Source organism: Bombina bombina, chromosome 4 (assembly GCF_027579735.1).
Source record: "Bombina bombina isolate aBomBom1 chromosome 4, aBomBom1.pri, whole genome shotgun sequence".
Classification (NCBI taxonomy): domain Eukaryota; kingdom Metazoa; phylum Chordata; class Amphibia; order Anura; family Bombinatoridae; genus Bombina; species Bombina bombina.
Genome location: NC_069502.1, coordinates 580,451,561 through 580,467,280, shown reverse-complemented (window position 1 = coordinate 580,467,280; position 15,720 = coordinate 580,451,561). Strand labels below are relative to the sequence as shown.

General features: G+C 39.2%; 1 protein-coding gene across 1 annotated transcript in view; it reads right to left on the bottom strand.

Moving 5' to 3' along the window:
* Positions 1-15,720, bottom strand: part of UFL1 (UFM1 specific ligase 1) — a 226,186-nt gene that overhangs the window by 35,373 nt on the left and 175,093 nt on the right. The window lies entirely within an intron of this gene.

The window sequence follows — 15,720 nt, the reverse complement described above, 5'->3', positions numbered from 1 at the left end:
CAGTTCTATAGATGTGTAGAGACTTACCACATCTAAGCTAAACAAAATACATTTCCCTTTTGGAGGAAAATTCTGTACCTTAGCCAAAAAATCATTAGTATCTTTAGTATAGGAGCAGGCTGCCTCCGCAAAGGTCTCAATAACTTATCCAAATAAATAGAAATATTTGAAAAAATTGATTCTGTGCTAGCCACTAAAGGCCTTCCAGGGGAGGTTTTCTATATTTTAGAATATGGGTATAATTTTTATAATTTCGGTATCAATGTCAATCAAACCATTTAAATAGGCTTTCTGGAACCAATTTCAAAAGCAAGTCCTGTTAATCACTGAACAAGTTAGTTCTGGGGTGATTTAACTCAGCCACCTCTGAGGTGGTGGTGAGTTTAAAAGCAATGGTTGTATGACCACCACTTTGCAACTTGTGCTAAGCAGGCTTGCATTAAAGAGCCTGCACCGCAAAGGCTCCAGAGCAGCCTCTGCTGCTTAGTACATGGAGCCGATATTGTTCAGTTAGACTCAATATTGTAACACAATACCATGACTTAACCTTTTTTATTTTTATTTTTTTAACAAATTTGCTTTGTGCTCATTGTAACCTTTGTCGAAAAGCATGAGGTAGGCTAATGAGCAGCAAAGCACTACTGGGAGCTAGCTGCTAATTGGTGGCTGCACATGTGTCTCTTTTCATTGGTTCACTCGATGTGTTCAGCTAGCTCCCAGTAGTGCATTGCAGCTCCTTCAACAAAAGGATACAAAGCAAATGAAACAAATTTGATACTACAAAAACTGAAATGTTGTTTAAAATTCTATGCTCTATTTGAATCCATTAGGCCTTTAAGGCTGATCCATTATAGTTCAAGAAAGGCATCCTAATTAATATGGGACTGAGCAACATCACCTAATTATACTTAGTTGAAATAACTGTACATTTTAGATCACTGTATAAGATTAATAAATCACATATATCGGAAAAACAACAACACTGTAGTCATAAATTTAAAAAGTACAACAACCATATTTAATACAAATAATCTAAGACTTAGACAATTATACTAGAACCACACTCTATGACAGTAGTAGTCATACAGTCGGATGTTAGTCTATTCTTAGATCGTACTCTTGCTCTTTTTTCTCTATGAACTGTCTTTTTACCGGTGAATCTACATTTTCTAGCATTATTTGTTTCTTCTTTCCTGAGTTTAGATCTCTTGGTGGGACATTGTGTTGCCCCATCCCTAAAAAAGAGGAAGATGATGAAGCTAAATTGTCACAGTTTCTTGGAAGTATGGTGGGGGATCTGCACATATTTTGGGGTTGAAGGGATGTGTCATTAAGTTTCCCAAGTGTTGAGAACATATTTTCGGCTTGCTTATACCCATCCCTCCAATTATTGGCGTGATTGTTAGAAAAAACCCCTTGGTGGTTATTATAGTTATGGCGAGCGCGGACGTGGTCCTATATAAAAGGTATATTGACGATATACTAATAATTTGGAGGGGTAGTCTAGAAGACCTGACCCATACTTTAGAAGTCATGAACCAAAACCAGGCTAATTTGAAATTCACCTACCAACTGAGCAATGAGCAAAGACCATATTAACTTCCTAGACCTTAATATACGCATAACAAATGGGACAATCAAAGCTTTGACATACTTTAAAGATGTTGACTGTAATAACTATAGACACCAGACAAGTTGTCACCATAATAGATAGATCATGAACATCCCCAAAGGGCAACTGATGTGGGTCAGAAAGAATTGCTCTAATGAGAATACTTGGTCCACACAATCCCTCATCCTTAAGGAAAGATTTTTTGGAAAGAGGATACAATGAAGAGAATATAGATAAAACCATTGGGGAAGTGGGTGGTATGAATGGAAAGTCCATGCTTACAAAGGCAGCCAAAGTACAAAAAAGAGAACTAAATATACCTTTCATTACACAATATAATGAGAAGAGAGGAACCATTGAGAACAGCATAATGAAACATTGGCATTTATTAAAAGATGATGACATTATAGGTGAACATCTTAACGATAAACTTCAATTCATCTATCGAAAAGTCAGAAATCTCAAGACTATTCTAGCCCCAGTATTCCAACCTATAAGAAAAACAAAAGTAGTTTGGACATTATGGGCAATAGCCTTAAGGGTTTTTTTCCGTGCCACCTTTGTAAGGCCTGTAAACATGGTAAAAAGACTGACACCTTCAAATCTAAAACTACCAATGAAATATTTAAAGTCAAAGAAACCATTTGATGCACAGACAGACACGTTATTTACCTCATAGAGTGTGGGTGTGGCTTGTAATATGTTGGGCAGACTACATGCAAATTGAAAGACAGGATTAGAGAACACCTCCTCCAAATAAACATTTCATGCTAGCTTTAAATACATGGGCATTAGTAAAGTACCCAAAGATTGGAGAGGTGGTGACAAACAGAAAATACTTAGGGTAGAATCCAAGTGGATATTCTATTTGGATTGTATCTACCCTAAAGGCCTCAACGCTAATTTTGAAGTAGTCCACCTATTTTAATAACATACATACTCACTTTATTTTACATTTACCTCTCTATATATCTGAATTACATTATCCACACCGATAGATCTATTTAGGTACACTATAGCTCATTATTGAAGTATTTTTAGGTCTAGTTAAATATATAGTATGTATGTATGTTCATACTAGCATTTTATGTATTTTTCTATCAGTCCTATTTAGTATTTAGTAATTTCTATTCTGTGTTAGTAAATCTCCATTTACTTGTTATATCTAGAGATAAGTACATCTAATCATTCTAATTTTGAAAAATGGAAAAGGAAGAAGAGGGCGACTCCTAGTGCAGAACAATTAGGTATGTATACCCCATAAGCAGATCCCAAGTAGATGGATACTCACAATGTGTAGTGCAAGTTAAGCTTACTGGGTATATTACAGCGGCCCAGTGCACATGTGCATCGGCAAGGGGTTTCCTCTAGTAGTGAGTGCGAGCAACAGAAAATGATCAGGAGACTCCGAATGTGAAAAAAATGAAGAACTTTATGTAATGTTAAAAACAATAACAACTAGTAATGATAAAAATATGGTAAAATCAGTAAAACACGCTACGCATTTCTCAGCATTAACCACGGTGTTTCCTCAGGCTAGTAATGATTGCAAGTAAATCTCACCTTCCAGATGATTTTGCATATGTTGTTTCTTTTATTTATTTTTTAGGTACCTTTACACAGATCATCTTTATTATTCGCATCTTCTCACTCACTTTATATGTTACAACATTAATTACCAATACCATTAGCCAGGCCAGCTGTGTTTAGACCTTGGCTTTCACACTGTTCACTGATTTTATTGTTCATTATTTATAGTTTATTGTTTTTTAATCCTATCTGGTAGAGATAAAAAAGCAAAGAGAAACCAGCGAGTCATACAAAGTACAAAATCAATTAAAACGTAAAATCCTTTATTGTACGATCAGGATACAAAACATGGAAAAGGAAAAGTAAGATTCAGCAGTGGAAAGAGCTGTCTTACGCGTTTCGGCCAATAGGCCTTATTCATAGACATAGGGAACGCAGGTGTGAAGGATACTTAAATATTATTAAGAACAAAATGATTGGTTGCTGCATAATTGGAACTTAACACCACATGCTTAAAGGGGCAGAGCACAAGAAATGCTTTAGGTAATGTTGAAAATAAACATAACAATACAGCAGATTATTATGTAAACTGACATAACAGACTCATAATAAATTCATTATAAAGTTGTGAGACTAAAGCCCTCTTATGAGAAAATGCTCAGTGCAGTTAATTTTGAATTTTATCAACAAATAGAATAGTAATATATATTGATTAACATTATTTCAATCGTTAGTTAATGTGGCCACAAATTAATTATATCTCCATCTATATTAAATCCCTTGGATCTCCTAGTTTGTAAAAGGAAGATCCAGAATGCCTCTCTGTGGAGAAGTCTATTTATCCTGTCAACCCCCCCTTACTTTAGGACAGACATGTTCGATTACTTGCCAACTGAAAGTAGATACGTTTTGAGCGTGGCTGTATATAAAATGCCTCGCCAGATCAGAGACTTCTCTGCCATTACTAATATCAATAAGATGTTCTCTTATTCTCACCCTTACTTCACGGGTGGAAAAGCCTGTATATTGTAATTCACAGTGGGTGCATTCTATTAAATAGACCACAAAGGGGGTCCGGCAGTTGGAGCAACAGTCAAGGTTATACACTTTCTGTGTATATCTTGATTGAAATTGTGGACCTACTTTGGTGTAGGAACATGCTTACATTTTATAAAATGACACAAAGTGTCCCTTGACTGTTAGCCAGCTGCTCAGATTCTCCCTGGATTTTTTAAGAACACTGGGAGATACTAAATTGCCTATAGTGCAACCTCTCCTAGAGATAAAATTACAACCCTTGCCTGCATAATCTTTGAGGCTGTCTTCAGCTGTGACTATCAGCAAATGTTTAGAAATAATTGCACAGATGTCATTAAATTGAGGGCTATATGTGGTGGAAAAAAGTGTGTCTCTCTATTCTGACGTGAAACCTCTAATAGAGCTCTGTTAATTGTTTAGGGTTTGTACCCCCTTTGGATGAGTGCCTGTTTCATCTTCTCACTCCTTACAATGAAGTCCGATTCCTCCAAACAATTACGTTTTATACGTATAAAGTGACCTTTGGCCACTCCAAAGCCAGTATGCCGCGGATGGCAACTGCTGTTATGTAGGGTAGTGTTTGAAGAAATAGGCTTCCTATAGAGAGTGCTAGTAATTTTGGAGGTGGTAGGATTGCCCGTTAGGGAAACATCCAAATAAGCTATATTGGTTTTATGATATTGGTGTGTGAACTCTAAGCCAAACTCATTACAATTTAGGTATTCAATAAACTTGAGAGCTTCCTGCTCTGTACCAGACCAAATAAGGAGGAGGTCAATATATCATTTATACATTTGTATAAACTCCATGAAGGGGTTCTTCTCTCCAAAGACGTGGGACCTTTCCCAAACGCCCAATCTTGTAGAGATACATATCAGATTTTTTTTTGCTACTTTTAAAATTTCAATAAATTTGTTAACTTTTAGTACTTGATATTTGCCACTCTGTAATACGATTGTGACCATTTTTAATTATCCCCGATTGCATTCTTTAGCCTTTGGTGCTCCTATTTATCTATCCTCTGTTGCACATAATCTTGTGAGCTTGTATGCTACACCAGGGGCAGTCTACTACATTACCCTTGTAACACAGACACTAGACAGATCTGTGGTACCCACAGCATCCAAATGCAATAATGAAGAACACACAATCTGATTTACAGAAGACTGTGGGTGAAGCAGAGCTAGACTAAATCAAACACACGCACACATTTGGAGGATACAGTGCACCATTAAAATACATTTGTAAGTTAAAAACTATTATGCATATCCACCAATTGAAGAAATGTATACTTTGAATATTCTTTACAGTTATCATACTTTAAAATAGCAGTATGTTAAATAAAACGGACGTATCTAAGTTAATCAGGAGACATTCATGTACACACAGAAAATCTCTAAGCACAAATTTCGACAGAAGGGCAATATTGCTATTGTTAAAAGAAAGTACTAAAAAATATTCATAGACTACATATTTAGTTTAGAAGTGGATACATAATTGGCACTGGGCCTCATTGTCACATATTGTATTAACACTTGTTAATTTACAGTGTTTTCATTTATATATTGTTGTTTTACATAAACAAAACCATTGACTTGACTATACTGGAAATAACACAAGACCAAACATGAAAATAGTATATTCTTCATTATATCCTTACATGCATCTAGTCTATTTAGTTTAGCTCATCTTTAGATCACCTGACCTGATTTGGGGCTAGATTACAAGTGGCGCACTAATGATAGCACGGGACGCGATAAGCACTATCGCTGTACCACACAAACATTAGTGCGCAAATTGATATTACAAGTTCATGGTAAATTGTGTTAGAATATTCAGCGTGACTTGAGACCTGAAGTGTAAGGGTCAAAAAAATAATAATCACAAAATACATCAAAAACATATTAAAATAAAGTATTACACTTATATGTACACTTTTATTAAAACAATTTAATATGAATATTGATAAAAAGGTTATAAAAGGGATATGATATATATCACAGTGTTTGAATGGAAAGAGCTCTAATATGTGTATACATGTATGTATACATATCTATATATGTGTATTTATGTTTTTATATGTGTAAATATCTATGAACACATACAGTATATACTAAATGTTATTTTTATTTATGACTTGGAGCAAGGATTGAATAGCAACATATCTATTATTGCAGATGATATAAAGTTGAGTAAGGTCACAGCAGGATGAAAGGGGATTTACAAAAATTAGTATGGACAGGTAAATTAAATAAAAAGATTTAGTACTGGAAAATGTTAGGTTCTACATTTTGAAAGTAAACATAAGCAGGCAACCTATTATAAATGAGATTAGATTTAGCATAACAAAGGAGAAAAGGGATTTGGGAGAACTTGCAGATAACAAGCTAAATATGGTTGCACAATGCAGGGCAGTGGCTTCTAAAGCTAATAAGATACTAGCATGTATTAAAAAGAAGCATTGATGCAAGGGAGGAAAGCATAATTATGTCACTATATAAATCCCTGGTAAGACCTCACCTTGAGTATGGAGTGCAGTTCTGGGGAAAAATCTCTAAAAAAGACATTGTAGACTTAGAAAAGGGCCACAAAACTAATAAGGGGAATGGAGAATTTAAGCTAATTTAAGCTACGAGAAGAGGTTAGCCAAACTGGGTCTGTTTTCTCTGAGAAGGGTGTGATACCCAAAACAGTCCTTTTTCTGTATTTAGCTATGAGAAGAGGTTAGCCAAACTGGGTCTGTTTGCTCTGAGAAGGGTGTGATACCCAAAACAGTCCTTCTTCTGTATTTGCGGCTTAATATATGGAATAAAAGTCTATTTGAAGTCAAGTGGTGCAGCTGAATTTGACTTGTTTTTTTGGGGGGTTTTGCAGTGACCCTTACAGCTGGAACACTTTTGGAACATTATTATGCTGGATACCCAATTTTCTTCGCTAGAAAAAAAAAACTTGCTTGAGAGGTGACATAGTTACTTTAAATAAATATATTCAAGGCCCATATTCAGAGATGGCGGATGGAGGAAAGGTGATTTCATCTCCAGCAATGTAAAAGTTTTTTCACCGTAAGAGCAATTACATTTTGGAACTCATTACATAAGGAGGTGGTAAATGCCAATACCTTAGATACATTTAAAAATGGTTTAGATACATTTCTGCTAGAGACAGAATTCAGGGATAGGATTGCTCGTGTTAAATAGGTCACTTTTTAATGGGATTAAATTAAAGGGACAGTCTAGTCAAAATTAAACTTTTATGATACAGACAGCACAAGCAATTTAAAAAAAAACAACTTTCCAATTTACTTTTATAATCAAATTTGCTTTGTTATCTTGGTATTCTTTGTTGAAAGCTAAACCTAGTTAGGCTCATATGCTAATTTCTAAGCCCTTGAAGGCAGTCTCTTAACTCAGTGCATTTTGACATTTTTTTTACAGCTAGACAACGCTAGTTCATAGGTGCCATATAGATAACATTGTGCTCCCTCCCAGGGAGTTACTTACAAGCCAGCACTGATTGGCTAAAATGCAAGTCTGTCAAAAGAACTGAAATAAGGGGGCAGTCTTTGGTTATGCAAAACTGGGGAATGGGTAATAAATGGGTAATAAATTATCTATCTTATTAAATGTAAGAGCCTTGCCCTTACCCAAGATGGCTGCTGTAATAACTGTATTTAGAAAAATGACATGGGAGGGGGGGGGGGGGGTTTAGTGTTGGAGAAAAAGAAGTTGGTGTTAGGAGAAGTGTGAAGTTTGCACAGACTTGGAGATGGGACAAGAATGTTGTTTTTTCCAAGCTGAAAGAAGCTATTCAGACTGAGTGCATGAATTCCAGAGACAGGTTAGACATTGCTACGTGTGGCTGCTGCAGACTGAGTGAGCACTTATATATGTACAGTGTGTATGTCAGCCATTATCTGCTATAAGATCTCCTCAACTCCAAGTTAACTACATGCAAGAGAAAAACATCATTTATGCTTACCAGATAAATTAATTTCCTTCCGGATAGGAGTCCACAGCTTCATTCCTTACTGTTGGGAAATGCAACACCTGGTCACCAGGAGGAGGCAAAGACACCCCAGCCAAAGGCTTAAATATCCCTCCCACTTCCTCATTACCCCAGTCATTCTGCAGAGGGAACAGGAAAAGTAGGAGAAACATTGGGGTATAAATGGTGCCAGAAGAATAAAATAAATAATAGGGGACCGCCCATACACAAGAAAAAAAACGGGCAGGGGCCATGGACTCTCCCTATCCGGAAGGAAAGGAATTTATCTGGTAAGCATGAGTTATGTTTTCCTTCCTAAGATAGGGAGTCTCCACGGCTTCATTCCTTACTGTTGGGAAAACTATACCCAAGCTCCAGAGGACACTGAATGAATAACAGGAGGGAACAAAAAGGAAAATGCGGATCCTATTCTGAGGGCACCACAGCCTGCAAAACTTTTCTCCAGAAGCAAAAAACATCTAACTTGTAAAACTTTGAAAAAGTATGTAAGGAGGACCAGGTAGCCATCTTAAAAATCAGATCTATAGAGGCCTCATTCTTAAAGGCCCAAGAGGAAGCCAATGCTCTAGTGGAATGAGCCGTTATCCATTCAGGACAACGATGTCCCCCTGTCTCGTAAGCTAAGCAGATGACACTCCTTAACCAAAATGATAGGGTAGTCGAAGTAGCTTTCTGCCCCTTACTCTTCCCTGAATAGACAACAAAGAGGAAGATTGCCTAAACTCCTTAGTAGCCTGAAGATAGAACTTCAAGACGTGAACCACCTCCAAATTTTAAAGTAAGTGTTCCTTCGATGAAGAGGGATTAGGACACAAGGAAGGAACCACAATCTCCTGATTGACGTTGCGATCTGACACAACCTTAGGAAGAAAACCTGATTTAGTACGTAAAACTGCCTTATCTGCATGAAAAATCAGATAAGGGGGCTCACATTGCAAAGCAGAGATCTCAGAAACTCTGTGTGCAGAGGCAATAGCCAATAAAAAAAAAACCTTCCAAGATAACAATTTAATGTCAACGGAATGCAGAGGCTTAAACGGAACCTGTTGCACAACCTGAAGAACAAGATTTAGGCTCCAAGGAGGAGACCCAGATCTAAACACAGGTCTGATTCTAATCAGAGCCTTAACAAAGGACTGCACGTCTGGAAGCTCAGCCAGTTTCTTGTGCAATAAAACTGACAGGACCAAAATCTGTCCCCTCAGAGAACTAGCAGAAAGGCCCTTTTCCAGCCCATCCTGGAGAAAAGATAAGATTCTGGCAACCTTAAATCTGTGCCAGGAAAAAACATGCTCTTCACACCAGAATAAGTAGGTCCTCCACACCTTGTGGTAGATACGCAGAGCAACTGGTTTACAAGCTTGAACAAGAGTATCAATGACACTCTCAGAGAAACCTCTCTTGGCTAAGACTAAGCGTTAAATCTCCACACAGTCAGCCTCAGAGAATCTAGATTTCGATGAACAAATGGACCTTGTATCAGCAGTCAGCCTCAGAGAATCTAGATTTTGATGAACAAATGGACCTTGTATCTGCGACAAGGTAACTTTCACGGAGGAGATGAGGACATCCCCACTAGAACCGAGAACCACATCCTGCGACAAGGTAACTTTCACGGAGGAGATGAGGACATCCCCACTAGAACCGAGAACCACATCCTTCGCGGCCAAGATGGAGCAATCAGGATTACTGATACCCGCTCCTGCTTGATGCGGGCCACCACTCGAGGAAGAAGCGGTAATGAAGGTAAAAAAAGATATGAGTTTGAACCTCCAGGGCACTGCTAGTGCATCTATTAGATCCGCTTGGGGATCCCTCGACCTGTACCTGGGTAGCTTGGTATTGAGACGGGACGCCATGAGATCCCTGCATATCTCTGCAATCACCTCGGGATGGAGAGACCATTCCCCTGGATATAAGGATTGCCTCCTGAGAAAATCCGCCTCCCAGTTGTCCACATCCAGAATGTGGATCGCTGACAGTGAACAGCAGTGGGCCTTCGCATACTTCAGCATCTGAGATACTTCCTTCATCGCCAAGGAACTTCTCGTCCCCCCCCCCCCCCCGATGGTTGATGTAAGCCACCGAGGTTACATTGTCTGATAAACTGGGACGAACTCAGAAGTGGCCAAGTCTTCAAGGCCTTGAAGATTGCCCGTAGTTCTAAAATATTGATCGGGAGCGAGGACTCCTCCTGAGTCCACAACCCCTGTCTGTGCCTTCCTGGCACCCCAAACAGCTCCCCATCCGGACAGGCTTGTGTCCATAGTCACAATCTCCCAGGATGATCTTAAGAAGCATGTTACTTTGGACAGATGATATGGACAGAGCCAACAAGAGTGATTCTCTCGACTGGCTGACTAATACAATCTGTTGAGACTGATGTGAATGATCACCGGTCCACTGTCTGAGCATGCACAGTTGTAAAGGTCTGAGATGGAACCTGGCAAAAGGAATTATGTCCATGCAGGATACCATGAGACCAATCACCTCCATACACTGAGCCACAGAGGGACTCAAGGAGGTCCGGATGGCAAGACATGCCGAAGTTAGCTGGTCTGTTAGAAATATCCTCATGGAAATGGAGTCTATTATAGTACCCAGGAATTACACCCTGGTACTTGAGATAATAGAACTCTTTTCCAAGTTTATCTTCCATCCATGTGATCGAAGAAGACTGAGAAGGGACTCCGAGAATTCTTCCGCAAGACGAAAGGATGATGCTTGCACCAGAATATCGTCAAAGTATGGGGCTGCTGCAATATCCTGAGTTCTGGCAACGGCTAGAAGAGCCCCTAGAACCTTTGTAAAGATTCTTGGAGCAGTAGCTAGGCCAAACGGAAGGTCAATGAACTGGTGTTGGTCCAGGAAAGTGCTGGTCCAGGAATGCAAACCTCAGGAACTGAAAGTGTTCCCTGTGGATTGGAACATGAAGGTAAGCGTCCTTCAGATCTATAGTGGTCATAAACTGGCCTTCCTGAATTAAAGGAAGGAAGGATGGACCTTATCGTCTCCAACTTGAAGGGACACTGACAAATTTATTTAAGCACTTTAGGTCCAGAATTGGAAGGAAATTTCCCTCCTTCTTTGGGTCCACGAAAAGGTTTGCATAAATCCCCAAACCTCTTTCTTCGATAGGCACCGGTACAACTCCTTAAGAGGATAGATGCCGAACAAACCCTAGAAAGGCATCCCTCTTTTCTGGTCTGGTAGACAGATTCGAGGGAAGGAATCTGCCCCTTGGCGGATGAGATTTGAAGCCTATCTTGTATCCCCGAGATACCAGCTCCAGGACCCACTGATCCTGTATGTCCTTGAACCAGGCGTCTGAAAAAAAGAGACAGTCTGGCCCCTATACGATCCGATCCCGGATCCGGTGCCACCCCTTCATACCGATTTGTTTTAGGCGGGCTTCTTATTCTACTTGGATTTATTCCAAGACTGAGCCGGCTTCCAAGTACTCTTGGGTTGCTCAGGCTTGGAGGAGGATTGTTGTCATTGGCATATGTCAGAACGAAAGAAATGAAAATTAGAAGATTGTTGTCCCTTAGACTTGATCTTCTTATTTTGCGGTAGGAAGTCACCCTTGCCTCCGGTAACCGTAGAAAAAAAGGAGTCCAGGCCTGGACCAAATAAAATCTTGCCCTTGAAGGGAAGAGAAAGGAGTATGGACTTAGACTTCAACCAGAGCGCCCGGCGGGCTAGGACCGCAAACCCAGATGCCTTTGCATTTAGGTGAATAATTTGCATGTTCTCATCACATGAAGAATTAGCCATTCTCTGAGCTTTTATTCTGTCTTGAATATTCTCGAGGGTAGACTCCACCTCAATGAGTTCCGACAAAGAGTCCAGTAGGTAGCCGTTACTGCAGCCGCCGGTTGAAACAAAAATCCTGTATGTTGAAACATCTTTCTCAGAAAGGTTTCCCTTCTTTTTATCCATCAGCTCACTGAACGAAGAACTATCCTTTAGAGGAATAGTAGTACGTTTAGCAAGCATAGAGATAGCACCATCCACCTTAGGAATGGAGCCCCACAAATAAAGTTGAGAGTCCAGAACCGGGAACAACTTTTTAAAAGTAGATGAGGGGGAAAAGGAAGAACCAATTCTTTCCCATTCGTTCTTAATAATGTTTGCCATCTTAACCGGCACAGGAAAAGTCAAAGGAACTTTGCTTTCTTCGTAAACTCTGTCTAATTTAGGTATCATAGGTTCTTCAGGCAGCGCGGCCTCTGGAATTTCTAACATAGACAGAACCTCCTTTAAAAAAAAAATGCAAGTGCAGGAGGCTTAGACGCTAAGGACTCCAACCCAGAAAGTTCACCCTCTGAAGCTACAGAGGTTAACTCATCATCGGAAAACTGGGACATAATAGCTAAATCCGATAAATATTTAGATGACTTTGGGTCAGGAGAGCTATGTTTAACCATTCTCTTGTGTTTGTTAGAGTAAGGTAATGCACTGAGGGCCGCAGACACCGCAGTTTGTAACTGCGTGGCAAAGTCCGCAGGAAGAAGACCCCCTCCAGATGGAGGATTAGATGTGCTACGGGGAACTGCATGTGGACTGTATAATGTAGCAAGGGTAGTAATCTCACGGGACACCGAGTCCTGAGAGGTAGACGGCTCAGAGGGACTAAGAGCCTTAGCAGGCTTGTCTCCCTTCTTAGACTTTATAACGGTGTTAAGGCATGTGGAACATAAGTGAGTGGGCGGGAAAACCATGGCCTGCTCACAATATAAACAGGTATGATTTAGTACAGAAAAAGTACCTTCTAACATGTCAGAGTCCCCCATAGCTCAGGTTATACCTACAGAAGGACACAAATAAAAACGTTTTTTTATTATAGAAAACTGCACCTTTATACTCCCAATGGCTGGGGCACTCACCACCTCCTAGACCCAGACAGTTAACAGAGGAAACTCTCTCCTCTGGTTCAAGTCTCAGCCGGAATGGAGGAAAATAACATAGACCACACCCAGTCACATGTAGTGCAAGACAGTACTTCCCCTTTTATTACAAGTACAGCAAGTAATAGGAGCTGTGTAACACTTTCAAAAATGAAAGTGAAACTTAAAAGTGAAACCTGTTTGTTCCAGCTAAAAACACAGAGTCTATCAGTCCAGGAAAAAAAAATCACACAAAGCAGCATGTACATAATTAATACAATAATTAATTAATTAATTAATTAAACCCAACTGTTCAATAAACCTCCTTCAGAGGATGTTAACCATGGATCCTATCAAGATATAAAGGAGCCACACTGTGATCATGTTATAGTGTTTTATGTATAAAAATTGAAACGATCTTACCTCCAGCGCTCCTGACATGGACTTGAGTGAGAGAAAGCAGGCAGTGAAACTCGTCAACACTGATTGCTTAGGAGCTGTTAGCAGTAGTCTGGATGGCTTCGTAGAAAAACTTTATCTGCATCTCCAGACTCTAACTTTCATCAATACTCTGAGAGGTTGACATGCCTACTTAAAACTCCAGTCCTATCTCGAAGGGCAGATACCCTTTTTCAGGATTATCCGAATCTTCTGACACTTCTCTGCCACTTCCTAACATGACGGAAGGCAAAGAATGACTGGGGTAATGAGGAAGTGGGAGGGATATTTAAGCTTTTGGCTAGGGTGTCTTTGCCTCCTCCTGGTGGCCAGGTGTTGAATTTCTCAACAGTAAGGAATGAAGCCGTGGACTCTCCCTGTATATAGATTAGTCACATTTGATATGCTGCAGAGTGTGTTGCATATTAAAGAGATAACCCAGAGAATATTCTAGCAGTTCATTCTGCTGAAACAGTTTGTACAAATACACTAACTGGATAGCACAGCTGCATTATATAATGAATTGTGAGTTTTGTGCAACTGTCTGTAGTAAAAAAGTGACTGTCTTTGCAGTATGAGACAAGTGGATTTCTGAATTTCAGTAACAGGGTAAAGACTGTTTAAACAGTATTATTCAGTATTTCTGAGGAGAAACTTTTGAGCATTGCACCGATCACAAGCAGCTTTCTCTAGCTTCGTTCACAAGCAGCAAGTGATTATTACGTCAGCTAAACTCTACCAAGTATAGGAAACTGCATTGGGTAGCGCTACCACAAAGTATTTTGTAACAACAGTTATGTTTATTATTTCATGAGCTCATGAAGGACTTATGAGGAAATAGGTATACTGATGTCATAAGAAGTTATTGTGAATAGAATATATATTTGTATTTGTTATACTATATGTTATTGGTTAAATAACTTAAAATGTTGCTTTGAATATTATAATTTGAAGATTTCTTTGTGTGGTTATTATATTTTTATGTAGTAAAATCTTATAGGATCCCACACCTTATTACTCTAGGGCAGAGCTTCCCAAACTTTTCATGTTGGTGACACACTTTTTAGACCTACATCATTTTGCGATACAATAATTCAGTTGTACTAGCAAACATGAGGTTAAACTAACTTGTTTTAAGAGATACGGACACATACATAAATTATATAATAACAAAATATATTTACAAGTAATAGTACGTATGTGCAAGAATAATTTTGTTTTTTTAATAACACCAATAGTTACTTCCTATTTAGACGGTGGGATATTAGCTAAAGACACTCACATTTCATCATCAAGCATTTTTAAGCTTCCACTTCCTATCCATATATCAAGAGCAGGAGCATCAATGCACTACTGGGAGCTAGCTGCAAAAAAAAAAAAACACTTTGACATCTGACTTTAGCTCAGTGTTTAAGCTGCTGCCCTTTAGAGCTCTACGAGTCCGACTGACTACTGACCACGCTGCAAACACACTGCTGTTCCACTCACTGACTACACATGCAGTCACAAGCAGATTGAGGATATTACATGTGCAGTCAGGAGCCAATGTGCTACCAATGGGAATAGTTTCAGTTCCCACTGAGCTGCGCCAATAGGTTAAGATGATCTGTGACCCACTAGGTATCAATCACGTGTCAACCATGTGATATGCGCAGCAGGCAGGCAGAAAAGTCGGAAACCAAAACATTTTTTTTTTTTAAATGTAAATTAAAAGAAATTAGTGCTGAAGTAGGGACACACCTACACACTGCCACCGACACACTAACGTGTCAGTTTGGAAAGCACTGCTCTAGGGTGTCCCCTACAGGTGGAGGCACAGCGTCATACAGGCATCCCTTCTAAACCTGATTTCAGTCCCTTTACTCCCACTCTGTGGAGGCTTATGTCTCATACACGAAACAGGTACACATCATTACACTATCAACCCAAAATAATAAAAGGCTCCCCTGTATTAGTGTTGTAAACATTCTGCACAGCCTATTATATAGACTAATAGCTATGGCCCCCACCCCAAGCACTTGCTACTGCACCTGCTGCACCAATAGTGGTTCCACCCCTGCCCTTAATCCTTCAGTAAATCAGTAAGAACTTTCATCATTTCTGAGATTTACACCTATAATTTTTAAATATTTTTAAATGTATTACAATGTATGATGTATATCTGCTTATTTTGTTTAATACGGCAGAACAACAAATATAGTTTTATTA